The sequence below is a fragment of the Neomonachus schauinslandi genome, chromosome 2, assembly GCF_002201575.2.
Source record: "Neomonachus schauinslandi chromosome 2, ASM220157v2, whole genome shotgun sequence".
Taxonomy (NCBI): domain Eukaryota; kingdom Metazoa; phylum Chordata; class Mammalia; order Carnivora; family Phocidae; genus Neomonachus; species Neomonachus schauinslandi.
Genome location: NC_058404.1, coordinates 168,325,964 through 168,351,176, shown reverse-complemented (window position 1 = coordinate 168,351,176; position 25,213 = coordinate 168,325,964). Strand labels below are relative to the sequence as shown.

Sequence of the window (25,213 nt, the reverse complement as noted above, 5' to 3'; positions counted from 1 at the left end):
CATATCTTCTTATCATATTTCCAAGTTTAAAATACAAATATTGATTTTATTTCTTATTTTCCCCCAGTTTGGCTCCACAAAAAGTGTGTGAGTAGTAAGATTTAGAACAAAAATATTTACAAAACAAAAAGAGTTACCTCTCCAGTTCTGTTGGATGGTGCTGCAAGTATGAAACAAGGATTGCTTGTTTAAGAGTGGGATGTAGTCTTAACAAGCTGAAGAGAAGTTTATCCTGTTAAAAGGACATTTTGATGAAATGCTTTCATGGAGTGAAAGCATTAGACCAATTTTTGAAATAAATTGTGAATGAAAGCGTTAAAAATAGTAACTTTGAGGGTAAAGGTGATATTCTTGGACCATGTCATTATAGGTATTTTTTCCTGCAGTGTCTTTATAGAAGGGTTCTGTTCTATGTATACCAAGACTTCTAAACTTCTCTCTGAATATGTTCAAAGAAGTGAATAGAAATTTCTTTAATTATGTTCCAAATCCATCAAATAATTCCATTTGAGATTTCTGAGGAGATTCTATGCCCGTATTTTCATTCATCTAATTTTTTTTTAGGATATGGTTATTCAAAACTTCTAATTGGACAGAATTCATTATTTTAGATCAAGTATTTTTAATACTTACATGATTTTTTTTTAAAGATTTTATTTATTTATTTGACAGAGAGAGAGATAGTGAGAGCAGGAACACAAGCAGGGGGAGTGGGAGAGGGAGAAGCAGGCCTCCCACTGAGCAGGGAGCCCGATGTGGGACTCGATCCCAGGACCCTGGGATCATGACCTGAGCCGAAGGCAGACGCTTAACGACTGAGCCACCCAGGCGCCCAATACTTACATGATTCTAAAATCACACATTCAGTAAAAGTCAGCATCAAATTAAATATTTGACCAAATTGTCTTTATTTACTTTGCTGAAGTTATACTTTGCTTAAGTGTATAAAGCCTACAATCTTATATATGATGAAATTCAGCGTTCTCTGGTTTCCACTTGGGCATATTCAACCAGATTGGGTTACCAGCATTACTAGAAAGACTCTGAAATGTTTTATAAGATGGTCCCTTGGCTTGGGACTTCCGAGTGAGTGAGGTATTGATTTGAGATCAAAGCATGCTTAACATAGTCCCTCAAAGTGCTCAAAAAATACCTGCCAAATGAAAATCTTTCAACCCTGGAGTGGGGAAAATGATATTTAACAAATGTGAGTGCTTTTTTGCATGTGGCAGAGAATTTTGAAAATTTCATTCGGTCCTATGTACATATTCCAGTGTGATGCATGTGTATTACATTTTGTTTCTTTCAGGAAGAACTGAAGAACTGACCCTACCTCGGGGTGAGTGGTAACAGCTCCAGACAAATGCAGCAGCCCATTGCTGTGCTTCCCTTTCCCTCTCCCACATGTAACATGCCTGGCTTTACAGTCCCTTCTTTATAAAGCTGCAAATCTAAGTGCCCAGATCAGTTTATGGCTTCTTTTTTTCATCTAGCAGAAACAAAAAAGTGTCAAGAGAATGGAAGAAAGTTCTTTTCCCAAGCATCCCAGTGAATATATGTTCTTTTGAAAGTAGAGAGGAAATTAAACTGGGGCTGAACCATTTTTCTTTTTCTCTTTTTGAAAGCTCTCTGTTGTTTGATGTCCATGATGATCATTTAGACTACTCCAGAAGCTGCTGGAATAATATACTTACTTAGCAGAGCCTGGAGATTTCTTAAATTTGAAAAAACACAAAGCTCAGAAAGATAAATTTTGTTTCTGTAGTCTTTGTTTACAGTTTGTATTTGGTGAGACTTACCTATAATGCATTGCATCTAGGCCGTGTAGCCGTTGCATCCTATACCAAATTAAAGAAGAATGTTTAAGCCTGCCAGATGTTGTTTTCATTAAATTATTGATATTTATATTTATACAAAGGTAGCTGAAAATGATCTCATAGGTTCCTATCAGCTCAATTTCCCAAATGACTCAGTGATTTCACCTTAAATCTATAGCACGTAAGAGAATTTCTAAATTATCCTTGAGAAATAATTTTTACATTTATTTTTAGAAGGTAAGTTATATGAATTAATATGGGGGTCATGGATTAATACGGCTGTTGGAAATGAGAAACACTGTATGTTTTAATACTTGAAGTGACCTACTAAGAGATGGTATCATTAATTGGTTTCATGCATGGACTTTACTTACAGATATGGAGAAATTATGCTACTGTGGGTTGAGATCCTGGCTTGGTATATCAGTTAGCTTGTTTTGATTGCAAAAACCCAAATATTGGCTAACTTAAACAAAAAGTAAATATATTGACAAACTGTCAAGATATAACAAATCTGAAGATTGGAGAATCATATCCTGACATAGGCAGAAACTGTAGTTTGGGGCGAGTTAAAGAAGCAAGAACTACAGGAAATTTCTCAAAATAGAAATAGATCAAGATGCTGCTTCTGATTGAATGGGACTCACCATTTTTTAAAGCCTCACACTACTTCCTCAAGGATCAAAGTCCCAGAAAAGAGTGGCTACATTTTGTCCCTCTTCCAGTACCAGTCTAGCGGAAAGAAGAATCCAGCCCTTGACCTTTTGTAATGGAGTCAGCTATTTCTTACCTATGAAGACTATTCTTTTTTTTTTTTTTTTTACAATTTTTTTATTTATTTGACAGAGAGAGACACAGTGAGAGAGGGAACACAAGCAGGGGGAGTGGGAGACGGAAAAGCAGGCTTCCCGCAGAGCGGGGAGCCCGATGCAGGGCTCGATCCCAGAACCCTGGGATCATGACCTGAGCCGAAGGCAGACGCTTAATGACTGAGCCGCCCAGGCGCCCCTCTGAAGACTATTCTTAACGAATGAGATACAATTCCCTATAAGGAAGTTGGAATGCTGTGGGAAAGAGACGATGCTGGGAACCAAGAAATAACAAATGTGCACTATGCTTGGCTACTTACTAATGATGTAAACTCTCTTAGCCTCAGTTTCCTTATCTGTAAAATAATGACTGTAATTCCTACTTACTGGATTACTCTGAGTATAAGATCAGGTAATACATAGAAAATTCCGGGTACATAGTATTCACTCAATAAATATTGGTTATCACTATCATTATTTTGTACTTTCTGTGGTTCTTTCACATACATTGGCTTCTTTAAATCTTCACAATATCTTGTCAGGTCACTGTAATAGATTTTATTACTTTTGTTTTATGGATAAGAAACTTGGACTTAGGAGGCATTGCCCAAAGTCTAAAGCCTGGTGTTATTCCAAATACCCTGTGTTTCCTTCTACAGAGTCCAGCACATTACTGCAGTATCATCAGTTTGGAAAAAAAGATGAGGGAACACTGCCAAGCCAGAGTTTTCTTTCTGAGAAAGAGAGCTTGATGAAATTCAGAGCCAATTCTTTCAGCAAGAGGATTGTTTGCTCACTGTTTGGCTGCAGGTTAGTTTGGCTATTGTGCTGTTTCCTGGAAGCAGTGTTCTGAGAGTGAAATCCTGATGCACATTCACAGGATGGTATCAACGTGGCTTTCAATCCTGTGATTTTATGGTTTCATTACAAAGATATCCAGGTTTGTAAAACTGTGCTTTGAAAGTACGGCTGTTAGCCTGTTAACAAAATGTGAGAGTAGAGAAAAGTAACCTGTCACACACCGTGGAATTTTCCAAAGCAGTTCATGGCTGTGCATGTGGGCAGATCTGCGTCTGTCTTTCCTTTCAGTTTGACACCTGGACACCTATGCATAAGAGCGGGCCAGGCTCTTTGATAACAAGCATAGTTTTGGGGCTTGATAGTTTTACTATCTCTTCAAGGTGACATCTCTGTCAGGTGACTTACCCAGTCTAGGAAGCTGTTTCCAGAAACCATGAGGAAGCTAGCATTTTCCAGCTTCCTATCTCTAGGGTCCATCTTCCTTTCCTGCTGTCTCTGGGATGAGAAAGCAGAATTATGCTCGTAATAGTAAACAAAATCCCAATTCCCTAATGCTAAGACAATGAGCAGAAGGGGACCAGAAATCTGGAGAAAGTATTTAGTTTTTTGGGGACCTATTGACTGATTTCTTGAAGGTCTTTCTTATTTCTTTTTCACTTAAAGCACTTAAAGTGAGATTTTGAAAACCACCCATGTTGCAAATTTCCCACTATGGCCTGCTTGGTGTTCGTCATTCTCTTTATTACTTGTGCTTTGCTGCCTTGTATTTGAGTTCTTATAGTTAGGCCTGTGCCTCCTGTGAGACTGAACTTGGTGAGAGTTGGAGACTGTAGCTCATCCATTGTTTTGCATCCTTTATTGCTTCTCAAAGCACCTTCTGTGGCCCAGCGGCATTGGCATCACCTGGGAGCTTGTTAGAACTGTAGACTATCCAACTTTGCTCCTGACTTACTGAGTCAGAACCTTCGTTTTAACAAGATCCCACATGCTTCATATGCATGTTATAAATTGAGCAACGTTGCTCTTTAACACTTTTTATACAATATATGTTAAATAATAGGAAAGATAATAAACATGTGAAGCAGGTAATTATATATCACTTATAGAACCCCCTCCTTAGATTCTGTAGTAACTTCAGAATCCTGGAAGCCATGAACACTTGATACTTCTGAATAGAGATGAAGTTGGCAGTTTCAGAATCTATTTGCCCAACTCAAAAAAACCCAAAAAATTGAAATAAGTGATCATGCAGTGAGCAGAGATGGAGGAACAGAGTCACTGCACATCAGATTTGGTTCGGTGCTCCAGCCAAGGACAGTCCTTACTGCCTCCAGATGATTGCCACAGTGAGCTTCAAGGAGCAGTAGGAGTTCTAAGGCACTACGTCTGTTTTCCTCATCATTTCCTCTGATCTCAACTAGCTCGCTCACTTTTAGCTATTTCCTTTGTTGATGTTTCTGCTCATACTTTATTTAGAAAAAAAGGGTCACCTCAAAATATGTACACAAAAAATAAACACTAAACAGTCGCTACCTTAAATCCAAAAAGCAAAGTTTGAAAACCACTTTGCTAGATTGCCAGTGGTCCTTTCTCTGCTCCTCAAATTCCCTGTGTCAAAAGCTAACTATTGTGTTTAGCCACAGAGTTCATATTGAGGTGATTATGATTGTATAAACTCAAAGTTCTGTTCCAAGAAGTTGTTTTAGTTGAGTTTTCTCTTCAATATTTAATGATTACAATGATTATGTGCTCTGTGGCAAGGACTGTGGTTGGAGCTGGATATATAAAGATGAGTATGATACAGTATCTGCTCTCGAGGAAATTTTAGGCTGGTAGGCTGGACGGACACATAAATAGATCACTTCAAGAGACTGTTTGATCAAGGATGCTCAGGGTGCTTTGGGTCTCAGGAGAGAGGCATTGTGTGATTGGAGAAGAGTCAGGATCAAAATTGTATTTTGAATGCGGAGTGAGAGGTAGGTGAAGAAAGGAATGTTGGAAATGCATTCCAGGTAGAAGTTGCAGTGAGACTAAAAATGCTGATGTATGAGACCACTATGATGCATTTCATTGTCTACAAATTTACAGCAATGGTTATCAGGAGGAGGCATGTAATTATTTACATCATAAGAGGCAGGAATAAAGTACTTATGTATTCCCCATATACTCTCAAGTTTCTTCTTGGTAAGGGGAATGCTTTACAGTAAAAATTAAACTCTTTGAGGGTTAACATGTTTTTTTTTTTTCCCTCCTGTTGAACTCATAACATTTAAACACGTAGTAGGGACTCAAGAACTATTTGTTGAATAAACAAATGCATGAACTAATTTATTAATTTGAAAGGGGGTAGACTGAGTTTTTCTTAGCAATGTCTTAGTTACCTAGACTCTGTCATTGATAAAGATAATGAAAACTAGAGGGAATAATGCCTCTAAGAACATGGAGGTGAATGACAACCAAAGGTGGGAAATCCTGCTGGTCAGAGGACTCATCTTCTATTAGGCAAGGTGAGGGAGTGTGTGTGGGGGGGGCGGTTTGCATAAAATTTGAATTGAAAACAAAATAAAAATTATCATTGGAGATTTTAAGAAATCCTCAGTGATGTTTGAAAAATATATACAATAATTTAATATATGTTTATTGATAAAATCTAAGCAACTACAAAGACATGGTAATAAACCAAATAGCAGGCTTATGTTGGACCCATATATACGTGGGACCCCAAATAGATTTACTGTGAAGCAAACAAAGCTTTGCTTCAGGGCTCCTTACTTGGTTTAGGAGGGATCCTCCTATGACGTTTACATTGTTATATGTTTTAGGGACATTTGCAAGAGTAAGTTATTTTTACCACAATTAGTGAGGACTGCTAGCTCTTGCTAGGTAAACTTAAAACACTGTAAAGGGATTAATAAATAGGACTATACTTGGTTCCTTTCTCCCTGCCTGAGTTAGTTCTGACCTTAGCCAGACCCTTTTGTTATCAAATTAATGGAATTTACTAATTAGAAGGCAATTGAAGATCTTCCAGATGGTGCTATATCCCAATTTCTTATCTAAGGAATCTTTATAGCAGGATATACCTGGTGTGTCTTGATTATTTATTATAAATTAGTCTTCACTTCATGGCTTTATGAGCCATAGCTGGATTGAAAAATGGAAGTTAATTGTATAGTGTTTCTTGCTACATGACTACAGAGTATAAAGATTGAGAGACCCACAAAACTAAGAGGCTTCCTTGGGCCATTTTGTATTGGCCATAGTGCTTGTCACGCTAAATCCAAATGCATGCCAATGTGGAAAAGGGATTTAGAAAGATGTGTTCTGATGTGATATGACTCCTTTCTTGTAAAGTTGAATAATCATTAATAAAGCCTGGTGCTGGGTAGGACTTGGTTTTTGTGAATCTGATTGATGATTCAATGCACTATGTTAGTAGAAACACATTATAATAGTTGCCTGTGGAGTATGGGGAAAGAACTAAGAAGAAGATAAAAATAAATAGGTAAATATTAGTAAATAATATAAATAAGAGAAAACCTTAGTAGGACAAATAATGATAATATGTTATGAACTGAGGAGGTGATTTAGTGAACTCTCATCAGTGAAGGTCCAAGAAAAAAATATAAACAGTATAAAGGTATAGAAGTGAAAGTCCCTTCTATGTCCCTTGCAATAGGTGAGAATTTAGTTTTTATCCTTTTATATACATGTATATCATATGATATTTTTAATGTTTTTACATATGTACCATATATGTTATATATATACACAAATACATATATTATATATACATAAAAATACATATCATCTTTTTGTAGCATTTCTTGGGAATTTATATAGATGCATTCTCATTCTTAAACTATGTAAAAATAGAAAGTCTATATATATGGAATATTTGGATTGTTACACTTAAGCACCTACTTTCATCTCCCCCCACCGAATGTTCTAAATCCTCAGGACTTGTGGAAATGATCCACTTTTCCTCATTGGAGTAGAAAGGCCTTCCTCTTCCTTGAAGACTATGCAGAGACTTCAAATAAGGCAAATGCCCTTAAGAACAATGCTTGTACTCCTTAAGACCTGTCCCGATCTGTCACCAGACTCATCTAAGATAAGATCTCAGTAAACCTGTGGGAAAATGCAGATCCTAGGAAAAGGGAGAGATTGCACGCAAAGCAGCAGTAGGATGGCCTAACACATGCCAGCAGGAACTGTGGGAGTTGATCTAGCTGTAGCTCCTGAATGTGCTTGGGGACTTTGTCTAGGAGTGGACCAAACAATTGTAGGATACAACTTTGGATAAGGAAAAGTTTGGCAATGGCCCTAGGATGAGAATTGCAATAGTGCAGGAAGCACCAACATCTCCGAGAAGCTCACTAACAGCTCTCCTCTGTAGTCCAGGGCTGATGGTAGGAGATGCTCCAAGACTGGGCTCCCCAGTGACAGTAGAGAGGATAGAATCCCAGAATAACAGAGGCCAGATGACAGCATTTAACTATCAGAAACAAAGTGGGAATAGTAACTGTAATTGGCAGTAAATTAGGAATGAGGGTCAGCTAAACCTGACCCAGGAAGGCAGGGCTACTTCATGGATGTGTGAGTTGTGCTTAAATGGGCTCCCAGCTTTGTTTAATGCTATGCTGTCACCATCTTGAATTTCATTGTAATTCTTTAATTACTTAACAAAGAGCCCCACATTTCATTTTTCATTGGGTCCTATAAATTATGAAGTCACAGGGATTTTATAGGAATCTGTGGAAATGGTCCATAGAACATGGTATTCCTAGGGGCAAGATATAGGGGTAGCCAAAAAGGGGTATTGCATAAAAGATGTGATTAGAAGAGATCAAGAAAGGATGGACAGAAGACTTTAATGGAAAGTCATGATCTCTTACCCAGATTTTAGACCGTAGTGATTTATCATCCCTAGAACCTATCGGTTGGAGAGACCAAATTCCCATCATGAAAGGCTTTTTAATGCCATAGCAAATATATACAGTAGTGAGTCCCTTAGTCCTTTCTCAAAGGAATTTATCATCATTTACTTGGGTAACTAAACATTGGGGTAAAGGGAATACCCAGATCTTTTAAGGATCCTTTTGGAGTTATATGTAGAAACGATTGAATAGTTTGAAATATATTGAAACCACTGGTTAGCTTTCAATAAAAGACCATCCCTAAAAGCCCTCAGTGGCAACCCTGTCGGGACCCCTCTAACCCCTGAGAGCTTTTTCTATATCCTCACTTAATAAAACTCTATCACTTTACTCATTCTCCTTTGTCCTCGAGATTCATTCTTCGACTCTGTGAGACAAGAACCTCGCTCTCCCACTTCACCGTGATCTAGCTAAGAAGATTTCCATGCAGAACATTGAAAGTGTTACCTTGCTCCATCTTACTGCCTATCATACAAAAAGAGAGGGATGAGTTAAAAAAGAAACATTTCAGCTTTCAGGCATAACTTAAAGGACACGTAAGAGATTAAGGATTTGAGGGATTTGAAACAGACTTTTCATTCCTGGCCTCTCCACATGCAGAAGATTCTCAAAGTAAGAAAGTTCATCAGGCCAGACATTAAATTAGGAGAACTGTCAGAAAATCCAAACATAAAGCAAATTGTGTGTGCTTTAAGATCCTTTTTTAAGATAAGTAAGATGTGTTTCCTAGCTTCAAAAAGTTCGGCTTCTGTTATAGATTCTAAATGGGGAAGTAAGCAAATACATAAAATGTAGTGTGATCACAGCCCTGATAAAAGTAAGCAGGGGGTGCTAGGAGAGCATTCCAGGGACACTTCCCACAAACAGGCAGGAGGATGGCATTAAGATAAGGCTTTCCAAGAAGGGGCATCTCTACAGTAAGTAGTGAAGAATAAATAGGAGTTATGGAAGGTGGGGGTGGGAGAGATTTTTTCAAATAGAGGGAGCTGAATGATATTATAGGAAACCCTCAGAAAAATCTCCTAGAGGAGATCTGAAACCCTTGACATGTCTTGTAGAGGTTTTCCCCTTTTATAGAAACAAATGGGATCAACCAGCTGTAAAGATTCTCTTTTTAAAAAAGGTTTTGTTATAGAACTTAAAAAACATCCAAAAGAAGAGAGAATTGTATCATGAACCCTCATGCACTAATCTCTCAGTTTAAAAATAATTAAACTCATGGCCAGTTTTGTTTCATTTGTGATTACCCCTTCTCGCATTGTGTTATTTTAAAGCAAATCCCAGGCATATATGATTTCACCTGTAAACATTTTACCTCTAATGCATAAAGATTCTTTTTGATTAATAATCACAACACCTTTATCACACACCCAGATTAACACTAATTCCATAATATTGATGCTTCCTTTTGAATAAGGTAGGCCACTGTTGCTGGGTTCTTCTGGGAAATAGATCACTTAAATCACTCTAATGCCAAAAGAGAATTATACAGTATCTGAGGTCCTTTTAAGAATTCCTTTTTTTTTTTCTTTTGGAGGAGGCAAGGTGAGGAATTATGCTAGCTTCCTCTTTTGTAGGTATTTAGGAGTCATAGGTTAGGAACAAGTCTATCCTCAATGCCCCAAGAAGTTATGAAAATGTAAGAAATGGAAGTTGCTATAGGCTCTTAATTTTGTTCCTTTGTAAGTTTTTTCAGAATAGTTGTTCAGGTTATACTTAGAGAGATCTAGCTGCTGGTTTCAGGCAGTCCCTCTGTGGTCTACCCTTTGTGCCAAGTGACTTCTTCCTAGACTGGCTTACGTGCTGGGCTGGGTGGATGAAGCTCTCTTACCTTTACATAGAGGAACAAAATTCAGTGCTGCTAATAGACTGCAAATAATAGGAAATAAGGAGAAAGGATAAACAGAATCACACCCAGTACCATGGTACCCTAGGACTTGTGCTTAAGTACGAATTTATAATCAAATGCCATCTGGCCTTAGAGTAGTAGCTATGCTGGGTGGACACTCCAGTTTGGCTGATCTCAGCATCCATGTGCAAAGACTTAGAGACTTGAGAGCATGACCTGTTCTGAGATCTGTAAGGGTTATTGCCAAGTACAGGGTTGATAAGGCAGGTGCTGGAGAAGTTAGTGGACACCAAATTGTAAGTAAAGAAATTAGGAATTATTGGAGTGTTTTAAGTGATAGATTTCTGCAATCAGATTTGTGTCAGAGTGGGGCATAGAGGAGGGCACAAAAGCCAATAGGAGACCATTTTATCAAAACAAGAGAGGATCAGTGCATGAATGAACATAGTACCGTTGAGAACCATGACTGTGGACAGTATGGAAAGATGCTTGCAGATAAGTCCACAGTACTGGGAGGCCAATTAGATGGGAAGTTGAGAGGAAGGAGTTAGGGGTGACTCCCAGGTTTGTAGCCTGTCTTGGAGAATTGCAGTGCAGAGATTTCCAATTGCAATGTTTCTTGGCTGATGTGCAAATTCTACAGGATTACTCGTCAGTGACCATTGCTACTCTAAACCCCAACAGTAGCATTTCTGAGGTCAGAGTTATGGCCAGAGAGTCAATTGGAGGATCAGGCAGTTCATGTTAGAGCTAAATGTTTATTCATCCAATGTGTCTTCTGGTCAGCATGGAAAACAATTCCTAGGTTCCCATGTTCACTTGAACTTCTTCCCTAATGCTTTATTTTTAGTTACTCTCACACTAAAATAAGGTTCTATTTGGTCTTTCCATATTGGAGTCTACTTGATCATGTACTATAATCTTTTTTTTTTTTTTTTTAAAGATTTTATTTATTTATTTGAGACAGAGAGAATGAGAGAGACAGAGAGCACATGAGAGGGGGGAGGGTCAGAGGGAGAAGCAGGCTCCCTGCCGAGCAGGGAGCCCGATGCGGGACTCGATCCAGGGACTCCAGGATCATGACCTGAGCCGAAGGCAGTCGCTTAACCAACTGAGCCACCCAGGCGCCCCCATGTACTATAATCTTATAGGTTATAAGAAAAAAACAAATATACTTTGATTTAAAGGCTATTACATCCCAAATTTCAAATTAATACTTCCATAAATTAGATAGGACTTCATGTACCAGGTTTCTCCTATATCCTATTATTGATTCTTTAATAAAATCTTCAAATTGATCTTTATCTCTCTGCCAGAAAATAAGTATAGTTCTTAGGCTGTTTTCCTTCTGGCAAAACCAGAAGAAACAGCAGAATATTTAATAATAGTCTGAGGTCCAGGATCTCAACAGGATTTATAAGCTGTCTCTGTCCTTTTCCTGTGAGGGTTGGCATTCATTTTATATAGTGACAAACGAATGTGGGAATAGAATCTTTTGTTCTTTTGAAGAATCATTTACACCAGCATTATGGACTGGAGGGGTTTTGTAGCCACCTGTTTTCTCCATAAGCTGTTTCAAACCCATGTGATACCTACTCCTACACCTGATTTCAAAAGTTAGTCACCTAGTACAGCTGGAGAGAAGTAACACAATGTGACATTTATTATCTAGAAGAGAGGCACATTTTCCTCTCATATCTTGAACGTTTAATCACTTTATCATCACATACCTGGGGCAGATCTACTCACTGTCAAACATGCAAAGTCCAAGAAAGAATTTTGGGTGCTTTTTTCCAGTAATAGAACAAATATTTAATATATTTTAATTTATTATCTTATACCCAAAAATTAGTTTTACTGGTGATTTCCTACTGTCCATAACTTACTGGGCTCTGGCACTGATGGTTGATTTACTGTTCTATCAGTTCCTTAATTGGAATGAATTATTCATAGTTCTTCCTGATGAACAACCCAATTATTATGCTAATCATAATAATCTAAGTCTTCAATGTTTTCTAAAGCATGCTGCCTAATGGGGTTATTAATGTGTGTATAATTATAGTCTTATAAAAATTCAGAAACATGCTTTGACAGACATTTTTATTTATATTTAGGCTTTCAAAAACATCAAATGTACGATATCTTTCACACTGCACTCAATTAATTTCTTAAATGTCATTTTCTTTCCTTGATATAAACCTGTGAATGAGTGTGATAAATAAAATTACAATCAACTTCATTACTAACACAAAGAAATAGAACAGAATTTTATACCCAGTCAAGTCCTGCTTTCGAGGACTTTGGCTTTAACAAGATTTTCCTTCATGTATGGGTATTCTATTGGAGGCAAAAGGAGTGAACTGACCTTATATTTATTGTTATATTGTCAACTCTTAATTGTTCATAGGAGAAGCAACTGCATTGTGGGCTAATTAACTATTAACTGTTCATACCTGGGATATTTTCCCCATACTTCTGTATTTGTTAAACACCTCAGGCCCAAATTATTATATTTGCATGTGCTTGTCTTATTTCAGGGCAAAAGTTAATATTTGAAGATACTGGGATATTCTGTTGCTTTCAGTAATAATAGTTACTTTAATAACCAACTCCCAAGGGCATTTAAGCTTGGATGTCTGACACACAAACAAGGCAATAAGAAGTGATATTTGGCTCATAGATCTCAAACCGAGCATTTGATGGCTCATGGCTAGGTCTAAGTAACCAAGAACAAATTAGGGTTAAAACACACATTCTGCTCAATTTTGTTGCAGTGGAGTTGTTAGAAGGATGTTTTTGAGACTTGGCAACAATAACTCATGGCTTCTGTGAAATGTTAAGATTATTCTAAGAAATAAGACTGCCTCCTTTTTGGACACAACTCATTTTGTCTTTAAGTACACAGGTATGGATGATGAAAAGGAACATTTCCCATTATTTAATAGTTTGTACTCCTTGTAAGGTTTTTTCCTTATTTTTAACTCCCTTGTTTTCTCTATCATTTTTAAACCATTAATTTCCATTTTGGGATCTGGAGATCAACAATTGTGTCCTCCAGGACTTGGAAATGGATGACATTTGAGGAGCTTTAGGGCTTGCTCGTAATTCTCCTCTTTCATCCTGGTTGTTTTAGAGCTCTCTGGGACAGCTGTGATGCAGGGCTCACTTGTGTATTGTGGTCTCTGAGCAAAGTCTTTATTCCCGTCTCTCTGGATCTTCTGTGATTGGACACAATTTTGGACAGGCCAGCCCTGCTCATTCCCTTTACACAAGGATGCTGATTCTCAGGTTGTATGGTGGGGGGTGTCCTTTGAAAGGAAAGGAAGGAAGGAAAACCAACATTACATAGTTTCTATTCTGTTTGACGTAAATAATTTTTGAAGTTACATGACATATAAATAAAGGAAAATTAAACTAATTCCTATTTTTGGCTTCTGCTGAGCCAGCTTGAGCTTAACCTCTGGCTCTGACCTCCTTTTTCCTTTAGGATCTGTCTTTGTTCAGGCTGCTGTAGCAAAATACCACAGACTGAGTGGCTTATAAACAACAGATTTTATTTCTTATAGTTCTGGGGGTTGGAAGTTTGATATCAGGGTGCCAACATGGCTGGGTAAGGGCAGATTTCTCATGGCATCCTTCCATGACTCAAGGAACAAGCAAGTTCCCTGGGCCCTTTTTTTATAAGGCACTAATCCTACTCATGAGGGCTCTGACCTGGTGACTTAATCACCTCCCAAAGATCTCATCTCTTTTTTTTTTTAAAGATTTTATTTATTTGACAGAGAGAGGGAACACAAGCAGGGGGAGTGGGAGAGGGAGAAGCAGGCTTCCCGCGGAGCAGGGAGCCCGATGCGGGGCTCGATCCCAGGACCCCGGGATCATGACCTGAGCTGAAGGCAGACGCTTAACGACTGAGCCACCCAGGCGCCCCGGAAGATCTCATCTCTTAATACCGTCACCTATGAGGTTAGGATTTCAACATATGCATTTTGGAGGGACACAACATTCAGACTGTAGCAGGGTCCACACAGAGAAGACACTATAGAGCTGAAAAGCATTATAAAGACTCTCTTTTTCAACTACCTTGTTTTCCTTCCCTCGCTAGAGGGGACTTGATGTTGGCTCTGGTTGCTTGGGCAGTGGTGGGTATGATATTGCTCTGTGATACCTCCTCTCCAAATTCTCTTTAAGGTTCAGTTCCTCCACTTTGCTGGTGTAGGAGGAAGGAGGGGCAAAGAGATAGTTATCTCTTGCCTTAATTGGTCAGTGGTGATGCCCCTTTTTTGCTGCTCTTCTGACCACCAGTAACTTACAATCATTGCCCTGTCTGTGGCAGGTAATACATACTGACTCCGCCTAGGACACATGTATGAATCTTCGGATGAGTTTTAGGGGATGACAACATTGCACTTTTCATTATGAGGTCCAGCTCTGGCTCTTTTCTTCTCCCTCCTCCCAGCTCTGGCCAAAACAAGACATCTTTCAAGCTTCTTATTTGGGAGAGTCTGTCATGAGTGAACTGAGCTTTGGGTGGGGTTCTGCCTAGATGGCCCAAGTCCACCTGCCTTCTCGGTTGGTCACACAACCTATGGGAAACTCTGGCATCATTGTTAGGGCTGTGATGAATACTCTGAGCATCTATCTCTTCAGGGACCTTGCGAGACCTTCTTTTGGAAATACACTGAAGAACAGGACTGCTGAGTCATGTGGTTCATATATTTATTTTGACTAGAGCCAAGTTGCTCTCCAGAAAGGCTGCACTAGTCTTTATTTTCACCAGCATGGACAAAAGTTCCTGTCTACCAGTATTGCTACGAATGCTTAGCATTTTTCAGCTTTCTAATTTTTACTAATCTATAACTTATTTTAATTTCCATTGCTATAATTACCAGTCACTTTGATTTGTCATCTCTTTGTAATTGTCTTGGATTTCTTCTATATATTGGATATTCATATTTCTTCTCATTTTTCTGTTTGGGTTGTTGTTTTTCATTATACATTCCTAAGAGTTTCTTGTATATTCTAAACAGTAATCCCTTGTTGGTTTTGTTATTTGTGAATATCTTCTTCCATTCTTTCAGCTATATATTAACTGTATCCATAGTATCTTTTATTGACCAGAAGTTCTTCATTCTGATGTAGACAATGTAATCATTTTTTTCTTTGTGCTTTTGAAGTTTTGTTTAAACAATCTTTCTCCTTCCCCAATTCTGTAGCTATTACATATTTTATTCTACCAACTTTCTAGTTTATTACCTTTAGATATTTATTCCTGCTGTTGTCTACTTTGATATGTAAGGTTAAATAGAGATTCACTTTTCCCAAACCATTTTACTAAATAATTCATAGTTTTCCTATGAATTTGTGATGCTAGTTTTATCTTATATAAAATTTCCCATATACATGTTTTGCCCTGAGCTCTCTCTGTTCCATTGGTCAACATGATTGTTCTTGTGACAGTATCTTAATTTTTAAATTGTGATTTAAAAGTATTAATATCTGACAGCTTGCCCCTCTTTTTTCCCCATCTTTTATAAGGTTGGCTTCCTTCTATCAAATAATAGAATAAATTTATTTAATTCTTAAAAAATCCAATTGGAAATGTGATTGGTCTTACATCAGATTAGTAGAATAATTAGGAAGAATGAATATCTTTGTAATGTTAAGTCATCTTAGGTAAGAGAATAAAATGTCCATTTAATTTTATGAATCATCTTGTATGACCCTTATTAGAGTTTTTGTTTTCTCCATAGTTATTGTGTTCTTGGTTAATTTCTAGATATTTTATAGGTTTTTCTTTCCTTTTCTTTCTTTTTTGCTATTGTTATGTTTTCTAGTTGGTTATGGCTGGTGTAAGTTAGTACTATCGGTTTTTTAAGTTATTATATCCAGCTAAGTTTCTGAAATTTCTTGTTTTTTAATTGCTTTATGTGGTGATAATTCTGTGGTTTATTAGATGATAGTATTATGTACAGTAACCTTGTTTCTCTTTATCTTATTTTTCTTTTCTTTTAGTATTGGTAGGACTTGTAGAGTTCAACTATATCAATCAGTTGTGATACTGGGTATTGTTTCATATTTTATTTTATTTTATTTTTTATTTTTTAATTTTTTTAAAGATTTTTTATTTTTTTATTTGACAGAGAGAGACACAGCGAGAGAGGGAACACAAGCAGGGGGAGTGGGAGAAGGAGAAGCAGGCTTCCTGCCAAGCAAGGAGCCCGATGCGGGGCTTGATCCCAGGACCCTGGGATCATGACCTGAGCCGAAGGCAGATGCTTAACGACTGAGCCACCCAGGCGCCCCATAAGGTTTTGATATATAATGCTTACCAATGTGAGGAAGTTCCCTTCCAGTGTTAGTCTGTTAAGATTTTTTGAAAAAAAAAAAAAATAGGTCCTGAACTTTATTAAAGTTTCTTTGCATCATTTAAGTAATTGATACTTTTTTTTTCTACTTTGCTAATGAGATAATGGCATTGGTGAGTTTCATGCAACATAACTATTTTTGCATTTCTGGGATTAACCTCATTTGAGGTTAATGTGAACTTTTTGTTTTAGCTAGCTAGCTGTATGACCTTGAGTAAGCCACATAACCTTTCTCTGCCTAAATTCCTTACTAGTAAAATGGAGATAATAGTCAAAGAATTGTCTGAATTACATATGTTCAGCATTTAGATGAGTGCCTGACACCTAATAAAACCTATGTAAGTGCTTATAAGTATAATATAATTTTTTTTGCCATCAGTTAAATGATCTTTTAATTTTCTTTTATTTTATACAGTCTGATTTTGTAAGCAAAGTTATACTAATCCAAGGGACCTGGGTACCTTTGGGCTTTTTCAAAGCAAACACATTAAAATCAACAGAGTGCTTACCATCTTGGTCCTAGAGTACTCCTCTCCCACTTTTTTTAAGATAATAATAAATATTACAATATCAGTTTCCAGGGCTGCCGTAACAAATTTCGACAATCTGGGTCTCTTAAATAACAGAAATATATCCTTTCACAGTTTCAGAGGCTAGAAAGTCTGAAATCAAGGTGTCAGAGAGCCAGGCTCTCTCCCTGCCTCTCTCCTAGCTTCTTGTGGCCTCTGGCAATCCTTGACGTTCTTTGGCTTTTAACAGTATCACTCCATTTTCTACCTTTGTCTTCCCTGGCCATCTTCCCTGTGTGTGGGTGCTCTGTGTATCCCCTGCTCTTCTTATAAGGGTATCAGTCCTATTGGCTTTAGGGACCATCCTGATCTGGTATGACCTCATCTCAACTAATTACATCTGCAAAGACCCTACTTCCAAATACGATTACGTTGTGAGGTTCTGGGTAAGCGTGAATTGTTTTGGGGCACTATTCAACCTAGTACAATTACCAGAAGATCTCACCGCCTTTCTGTATCTCCTGCAACAGCACACCCTGTGACTGTCCTCCCACTGCTGTTATTGTTTCTGTGAACAATGTTTTTACTGTAGATCTTAGTGTGGTAAACCATCTGAGGCCTTCAGTGCCCAAGAACACTTTTTATCGTGCTCTCATGTTTGATTTATAATTTGGTTGCACAGAAAATTCTAAAAGGAAAGTTCTTTTCCTTCTTTACCTTCACAAGACAATTGTGTTGAATTTTTGCATTCGGGGTGTTGTTTGAGAAGTCAGATGCCAGTCTGATTCTCTTTTGTAGGGGAGTCACTCTTGCCCTTTGTAGGCTTTTCTTATTTTCCCTTACTATGTCCTTTGATAGCCTTTGTTTTAATAAAAATGCACTTAGGTATGGATTAGTCCTTATCTCTCCTGTTTAAAAACCTATGAATTTATGCCCCTTTTCATTCTGAAGTCTTTTCTTTCTTGAATTCTGGCAATTTTACCCTTTTTGTTTCTTCAAATTTTACTTTTATGCATTTTTTTCTCTATAGGAACTCTACTATCTACGTTATCATATATATATGATATACGTATCATATATATATATATATACACCCATATATATGTAACTTTTAAATCTTTTTTTGCTGTCTTCTGAGAGTTCATTTTTTTGTATAGCTCACTAATTCATTCTTTAACTTATTTATCTTAGTAACTAACTTATTTATTGTGTTCTTTTTTTTAGCTATATATTTCAAATCTAATATTTCTCTTTGTTTCTTCATCATAATTTCACATTACTGCTCCATGTTAGTAATATCTTCTCTATTTTCTTAGGCTTATTTTGAATTTTTGGCCCATATTTCCAGTAATTCTGCTTCAGATAACATATGTGGTTCAGCTTAATGTTCTTTTTTTTTTTTTAAAGATTTTATTTATTTATTTGACAGAGAGAGGCACAGCGAGAGAGGGAACACAAGCAGGGGGAGTGGGAGAGGGAGAAGCAGGCCTCCCGCGGAGCAGGGAGCCCGATGCGGGGCTCGATCCCAGGACCCTGGGATCATGACCTGAGCCGAAGGCAGACGCTTAACAACTGAGCCACCCAGTGGTTGCAGGGCTCAAGTATCTGTTTTTGCTTATTTGTGTTTGTGTTTTGACTCATGGAATCGTATTTTCTTGGATCTAGGAATGTGTATGGGAAAGCGCCGGAGAATAGACCCTCACCTAGGATCTTGTAGGTGAGTTTAAGGAGAGGGGAGTATATGATCTCCAGGTACCAAACACTACTGCTGATATCTCTTCATTTGCTACCACTCCACCAAGCAACTCAAGAGTTGTACTTTGGGACACCTGGGCGGCTCAGTTGGTTAAACGTCTGCCTTTGGCTCAGGTCATGATCCCAGGGTTCTGGGATCGAGTCTCGCATCGGGCTCCCTGTTCAGCAGGGAGTCTGCTTCTCCCTCTCCCTCTGCCCCTGGCTTGTGCTCTCTCTCTCACTCACTGTCTCTTTCTCGAATAAGTAAATAAAATCTTAGAAAAAAGAGTTGTACCTTTAAATTAGTAAAGAAAATAATTAATAAAGAGACATTATGCTAAGTGAGGTAAGTCAGGTGGAGAAAGACAAATATCATATGATATCATTATATGTGCAATCTAAAAAAGCCAAAGTCATAAAAACAGAGTTATATGGTGGTTGCCAGGGGATTGGCGGGAGGAGGGTGGGGGGTGGGGGGGTGGGGGGTGGAGACAGGGCATAGGACAGATGTTTTAAGAGTACAGACTTGCACCAAGTAGTAAGTCCTAGAAATCTAATGCACAGTAAAGTGAACATAGACAATAATATTGTATTATAACCATCACACTTGCTAAAAGATTAAATCCTAATTATTTCAACCACTAAAAAGAGATGATTATTATGTGATGTGATAGAGGTGCTAATTATAGCTACAATGGCAATCATATTACAATAGGTATCAAATTAACATGTACACCTTAAATTGACACAATGTTATATATTTCAATAAAAGTATATGCTAGATCAAAATTTTTAAAAATTTTTTAATTTTTAAAAAGATTTTATTTATTTATTTTAGGGAGAGAGTACGCAAGCAAGCAGGCAGTGGCGGGGCGAGGGGAGGCAGAAGGGGAAGGAGAGGGCTAAGCAGACTGCGCACTGAGCGTGGAGCTAGAGGTGGGGCTCGATCTCATGACCCTGAGATTATGACAGCCAAAACCAAGAGCTGGGTGCTTCACCAACTGAGCCACCCAGGTAGCACCCCCACAACCATTTTTTAAAAACTAATAAAGAGAAGCAGCTTTGGAAGAACACAGTATCTTTAGGTTGGAAGTTACCAGTTTAGGGGCTTGAGGGAAAAGGGTTGGAGAAGTTGGTTTCCCAGTTTGGCCAGATAGGCCATATATTTTCATCTAGTGTTTACCCTAGCAGAAATTCTGCAATGCCTTCACCGGGGTGACTTAAACTCATGTTGCTAATTTCTATAGTGAAAGGCCAGGCTATGACCATTCCAGACTATTGTAGGGAGAGGAGGCTAGAGCTCAGGCCTTTCTCCTCCTGCTGCTGGTTTTGGTTCTCATTGGCTACAGGCTGTCATCAGTCATCAACCTCCCACACCTACTCCAGTTAGAAAAAGCTTCGGTTCCCCAGGATTTTCATGAATGTATGTGTTTTCTGTGTGTATTAATTCCTGTAACCCCATACTGCCCTCTTGCTTCTGTATTCCTCTAGGGTTGGGTCGAGGAGCCCAGGAATCCCTACTATTTTGCCGTCCATTCTAGAACTAGGGGACCATGATTGGACTTTCATTTTGGTAATGTGCTGATTTGACTTAGTAGTCCTGACATGCCCTGGGAGCATTTAGACTCAGAGAGGAACTTTCTGTATTTGGCACATTTTCAATGCTGTGACAAAGGACACAGTCACAGCTGATTGCTCTGCTGGGCTTTGACTGGGGGCCTTGTTATTAACTAGCCTTGAATGAAATTTTAAAAGAAAAGGGTATTTTTCACATTGGCATTTGAGAAACTGTGCTATGGGAAGTGGTATATACTTGTCCTTTCACTTGATAGAGAACGCAAAGTACTGTGGATTGTTCAGGGTTCCCTCAACACCTTTCAGCAAAAGAAAAGCTGACATTTTTAAATTTATCGCCAACCCTAGAGAAGAGCTAACTAAATTTTTCACTCAACTCAAATGTATCCACTAAGCTGCCATTAATTATATTAGTTATATAAGTAGACTCTAAAGTAATCAGTCACTAAACTAAGTCAAAATATCCCTCTGAATTTCTTTCATTTTACTATAATTGGTCCAGACCTGATGGATATGTATAAAATACTGCTCATCATGGCCACTAGCAATTATCAATGGAACCAATACATTATTTCACAGATGGTATTAGACCTTGAGTTGTGGTGTGTGTGGAAGTGTAAAGCAAGAGGTATAATGTGGTTGTATTTCACCCTGGCCTAATCTCTCCCAAGCACAGATATTAGAGTTTTTTCTTTCATTCATCACCATTTTTTTTAATGACAAGGACCCCATTTCCTATTTTGGGTGCTTTGTGATTCTCTTGGGTCATTTCAAAGGAGAATGTGTCCACCTGAGACGGTCGATTAGGTTTAGCAAAGTCTGAGCTGTAGATGGACATCACTTCTGCCTGGGATTCCACAGATGTTATGCTTGCAATGGTTAAATGGCTACTCTCACCTGTGAACACCCTCACCAGATGATAAGAACAGCCAACGTGGCTCCATTACAAAGATGACATTAGAATCTTCTCTTAAACTTATTAATTTAATAGTACAGCAAAGTTTATTGAGCATCCACTCTGCGCCTGGAGCTTTTCTAAACTTAAGGAGATACTTTAGGGAGCAAGTTAAATCAAGTTCTCCTCTTCTTAGTGACAAGGAGACAAAAAATGAACAAAGTATGACATAGCAATACATTGTGTAAGCAGACTAACTGAGTGAGATGATAGAGTCTTGGGTTCTTCCCCAGAGAGTACCCTGGTCTGGCCCTTTCCAGCGATGACTCTTCATGAAATAGAGTGCAGGCTTGAGAGAACATGGCCACCAGGAGCCGGCATCCTCCCCTCGCCTGTGTGGATTCAGTTCTGTGCACTTGGGATGCAGGGATCTAAAAAGCCCTAATCCTGTTTCCAGGGACTGACAGAGGACTCTTTTCTGGATTCTTCGTCCTTAGGGTGTGCCGTGCTACACGTATGTCTGCACCCTTAGGCTTCGGCTTCCATGGGTGCAATGATTCGAATGTTCAGGGATGTCCGTGTGTATATAAGGCTCTTCTCGGTGTCACATGCAGCTGTGAGGGACATAAGGAGTCGGGGCTGAGGGCCAGGGGCTGGCGCTCTCTGTGCCGTCACATTTCAGTCAATGTGGAACTCAGAGGAGTCTGAGACTCTAACTTGGCACTTAGAATTCCAGGTAGTGATGAGTATTTGTCAAAGTAGGAGGGAAAAACAGAAGTTTTTTCAACAATTTGTTACTTTGATCTATATGTTCTATTTTTTTTTTTAAGATTTACTTATTTATTTTAGAGAGAGCATGTGTGCGAGTGGAGGTAAGGGAGGGGCAGGGACAGAGGGAGAGAGAGAATCCAAGCCGACTCCCCACTGAGCACGGAGCCCTTCGCAGGCCCAATCCCAGGATCCCAAGATCATGACCCGAGCTGAAATAAGAGCTGGACACCCAACTGACTGAGCGACCCAGGTGCCTCTGACCTATACATTTTAAATATTTAGACAGCAGTATGTGCCTTCTTTTGCCCTGGGCTCTACAACATTAGGGGAGCACCTGAGCATGACCACAGATGTGTAACAGTGTTGTCCAATAGAAGTTTATACGATCATAGAAATATTTCTATGCTGTCCAGTACAGGAGCCCCTAGCTACATGTGGCTGTTGAGCACTTGAAATTTGAGGACATGAACTCTTAATTTTATTTAGTTTTAATTGATTTAAATTTCAATAGCCAAACATGCCTAAAGGCCACCATTTTAGATGGCTTGTTTCTGTTCCCAAGCATCTTTCTGATGCTGGAGACCAATTGGGTTCAGGTCTCTTTCAATAGTGACTCCATTTCTCTGTCCATGGTCCCTCAGTTCTGGTCGGGTTTAAGGACCTACTGGCCTCGGCTGGAATTACACCTTGTTTGATTCCATCTTGCAATCCTTTCTTTGTCCGAGGGAACTCCTTCAGTTTCCCCTCATGTCGGTTGATTTGCAGTCCTGTTCTAGTTTTGGTGTATTGTTGTGGTATCAATGATTTGCAGTCCTGTTCTAGTTTTGGTGTATTGTTGTGGTATCAATGATTTGCAGTCCTGTTCTAGTTTTGGTGTATTGTTGTGGTATCAACTATGTACTACTTGCCCCCACGACCTTCCATTTTGAAACTCAAGAGCCTTCTTCCCCCGACTTATTTGTCTCAACAAAATAAAACTCTCGCCTATCAGTGGCTTTGGCTTTCAAAATAAAAGTGCAAATCAGTAGCTTTGGCTTTCAAAACTGTTGCTTCTGATGAGGATTTAAAAAGTCTATATTTTGAACATGAAAAACCTTTCCCAAGCCTGGAAATTGATTGCTTCTTTCTCTTTGCTTTCCTGTGATATAATTCTAATGCTTCTCAAGGTTATATGAATTCCTTTCACTATCTCCGCAAAGATTCCCAAACAATGCGCATTCTAAGAAGGAAAGTATAAAATTTAATATTTCATGATAAGTTATTACAAAGGAAAAGCAATAGAATTGCTCTTGGGTGTTCATACAAGCCATAATGCTACCGCTCCAAAGATGTCCACCACTGTGGTAGGAGAGTGAAGCTGAGGCTACTTAAAATAGAGCTGGAAAGATGTGGATGAGGTCAGATAATATCCCATATGAACATCCACTGTCAGGACTCATGCTCCTCCCCCATTCTGAAGCTCAGGAACTCCCTAAAAATAGCGGGAGCCCTAAACTAAAGTATGAAGAAAGTAAGTGAAGATTTCTTTAATCCCTCCATCCCCTGGTCTGAACTGCTCAGACCACATGTCCTGCCTGGATCCCGGAATTTTTACAATTCCTCTCATTCTCCTGCTCCTTGACCTCACAGCACTAATATTCTACTTGGGGAGACAGACACTAAACAATAAGTATACAAAAGTAAAAATTGTCCCAAGCGCAATGAATACTAAGAAAGAGTGCTATCAGAGAAAATCATGGCACTTTAGAGGAGAGGCTTAATGTGAAGTGGTATTTATATGGGCATATAAATGCTGGGTAGGGCTTGGATAGGCAAAAAATGGGAGGAAGAAAATTCTAGGCAAAATCCCAGAGGAGGCAGAGGGCTAGGTGTATTAGGGAAAGGAAGAAGCATAGTTTGCTGAGTGATGGGAGAGTGATGGGAAAGGTGAAGTTGGAAAGGTGGGGGAAGACCCAGGACTTGTTTAGAAGTTGGGCTGTTCTTCTAGGCGCGGTGGGGAAGCTATCGAAAGGTGTTAGAGTGGTGGTAGAGTTTTAGTAGGATCATATTCACATCTTAAAGAGGTGGCTCTGGCTGCTGTATGGAGAAAAGGAGGAGGGAGTGGGGGACAAAAGGAGGTGAGAGACCACCTGGGAGGCCACTGAAAGAGTAGAGCCAGGAGGGGTCATGAGTTAGACCAGGTGCTGCCAATGGAGCCGGAGAGAACTGGACACATTCAGGACGTATTTAAGAGCAGAGTTGTAAACCTTAAGCCTATTGACCCATTTGGGGCCAGATAATTCTTTGTTGTGGGACTTCCCAGTTGATTGTAGGATATTTAGCAGCCTCCCTGGCCTCTTCCTCTGCGAGTGGCACTCTCTGCTCCCCCTGTTGTAAAAACCAAAACTGTTTTCAGACAGGCAGGTATTCCTTATCAAATCTCCCCTGGGGACAAAATCTCCCCTAATTGACGACCACTATTTTAGAGAGACAATTCATAGGAATGGACAATGGATTAGATGTGGGGGATAAAAGGGTGGGAAATATCATGAATGACATTGGTTTCAACAAGCAAATACATGGGTGTTGATTTATGGAAATGCAGTGATTTGAGAAAGAGAATATTTAGGACCATGTGTATACGTATCAGGAGTTCATTTTAGCTATGGTAAATCTAGATGTCTGGAAGACTCCAAGGGGAGAAGTCAGGATATATAGTTGCTTATATGCATGAAGAGATTTTAGCTGAAAATATGAAGAGCCATGGGATTGGACATGATCACTGATGGAGAGGTGGAAAAAGAACCAAAAAGGCCTGGGGACTGAACAAAGAGGAACTCTAATAGTCACAAAAATGTTGAAGAAAAAATAAAACCCAGCATGTTTCAGTAAGTGGGTAGTAAGCGATATTGAATGTGACTAAGAGTTCTAGTTATATGGGGATTGAAAAGTGTCTGCTGGAGTTGGCAAACATGGAGGTAACTGTAGGGGCCAAAGTCATTGTGGGGTGGGTTGACGTCAAAACGGAAGTTAGACCCCATGTGCAGACAACTATTTCAAGCTTTTTTTTTCAAGCAAGGCAGGGAAAAGCAGCTAACTAGGAGAGGGTGTGAAATCAGGGGGAGCTTTGTGAAAGAAGGCAAATAGTAACACATGACTAAATGCT

The 25,213-nt window shown here is 38.9% G+C and overlaps 1 protein-coding gene across 1 annotated transcript in view; it reads left to right on the top strand.

The window, feature by feature from the left end:
- The first annotated feature begins 1,309 nt into the window (after positions 1-1,309).
- GRXCR1 (glutaredoxin and cysteine rich domain containing 1) overlaps positions 1,310-25,213 on the top strand; it is a 212,683-nt gene continuing 188,779 nt past the window's right edge. Inside the window, exon 1 of the transcript XR_002480977.1 lies at positions 1,310-1,339. The gene's annotated coding sequence lies outside the window, so the exon portion shown is untranslated. The remainder of the gene's footprint in view (positions 1,340-25,213) is intronic.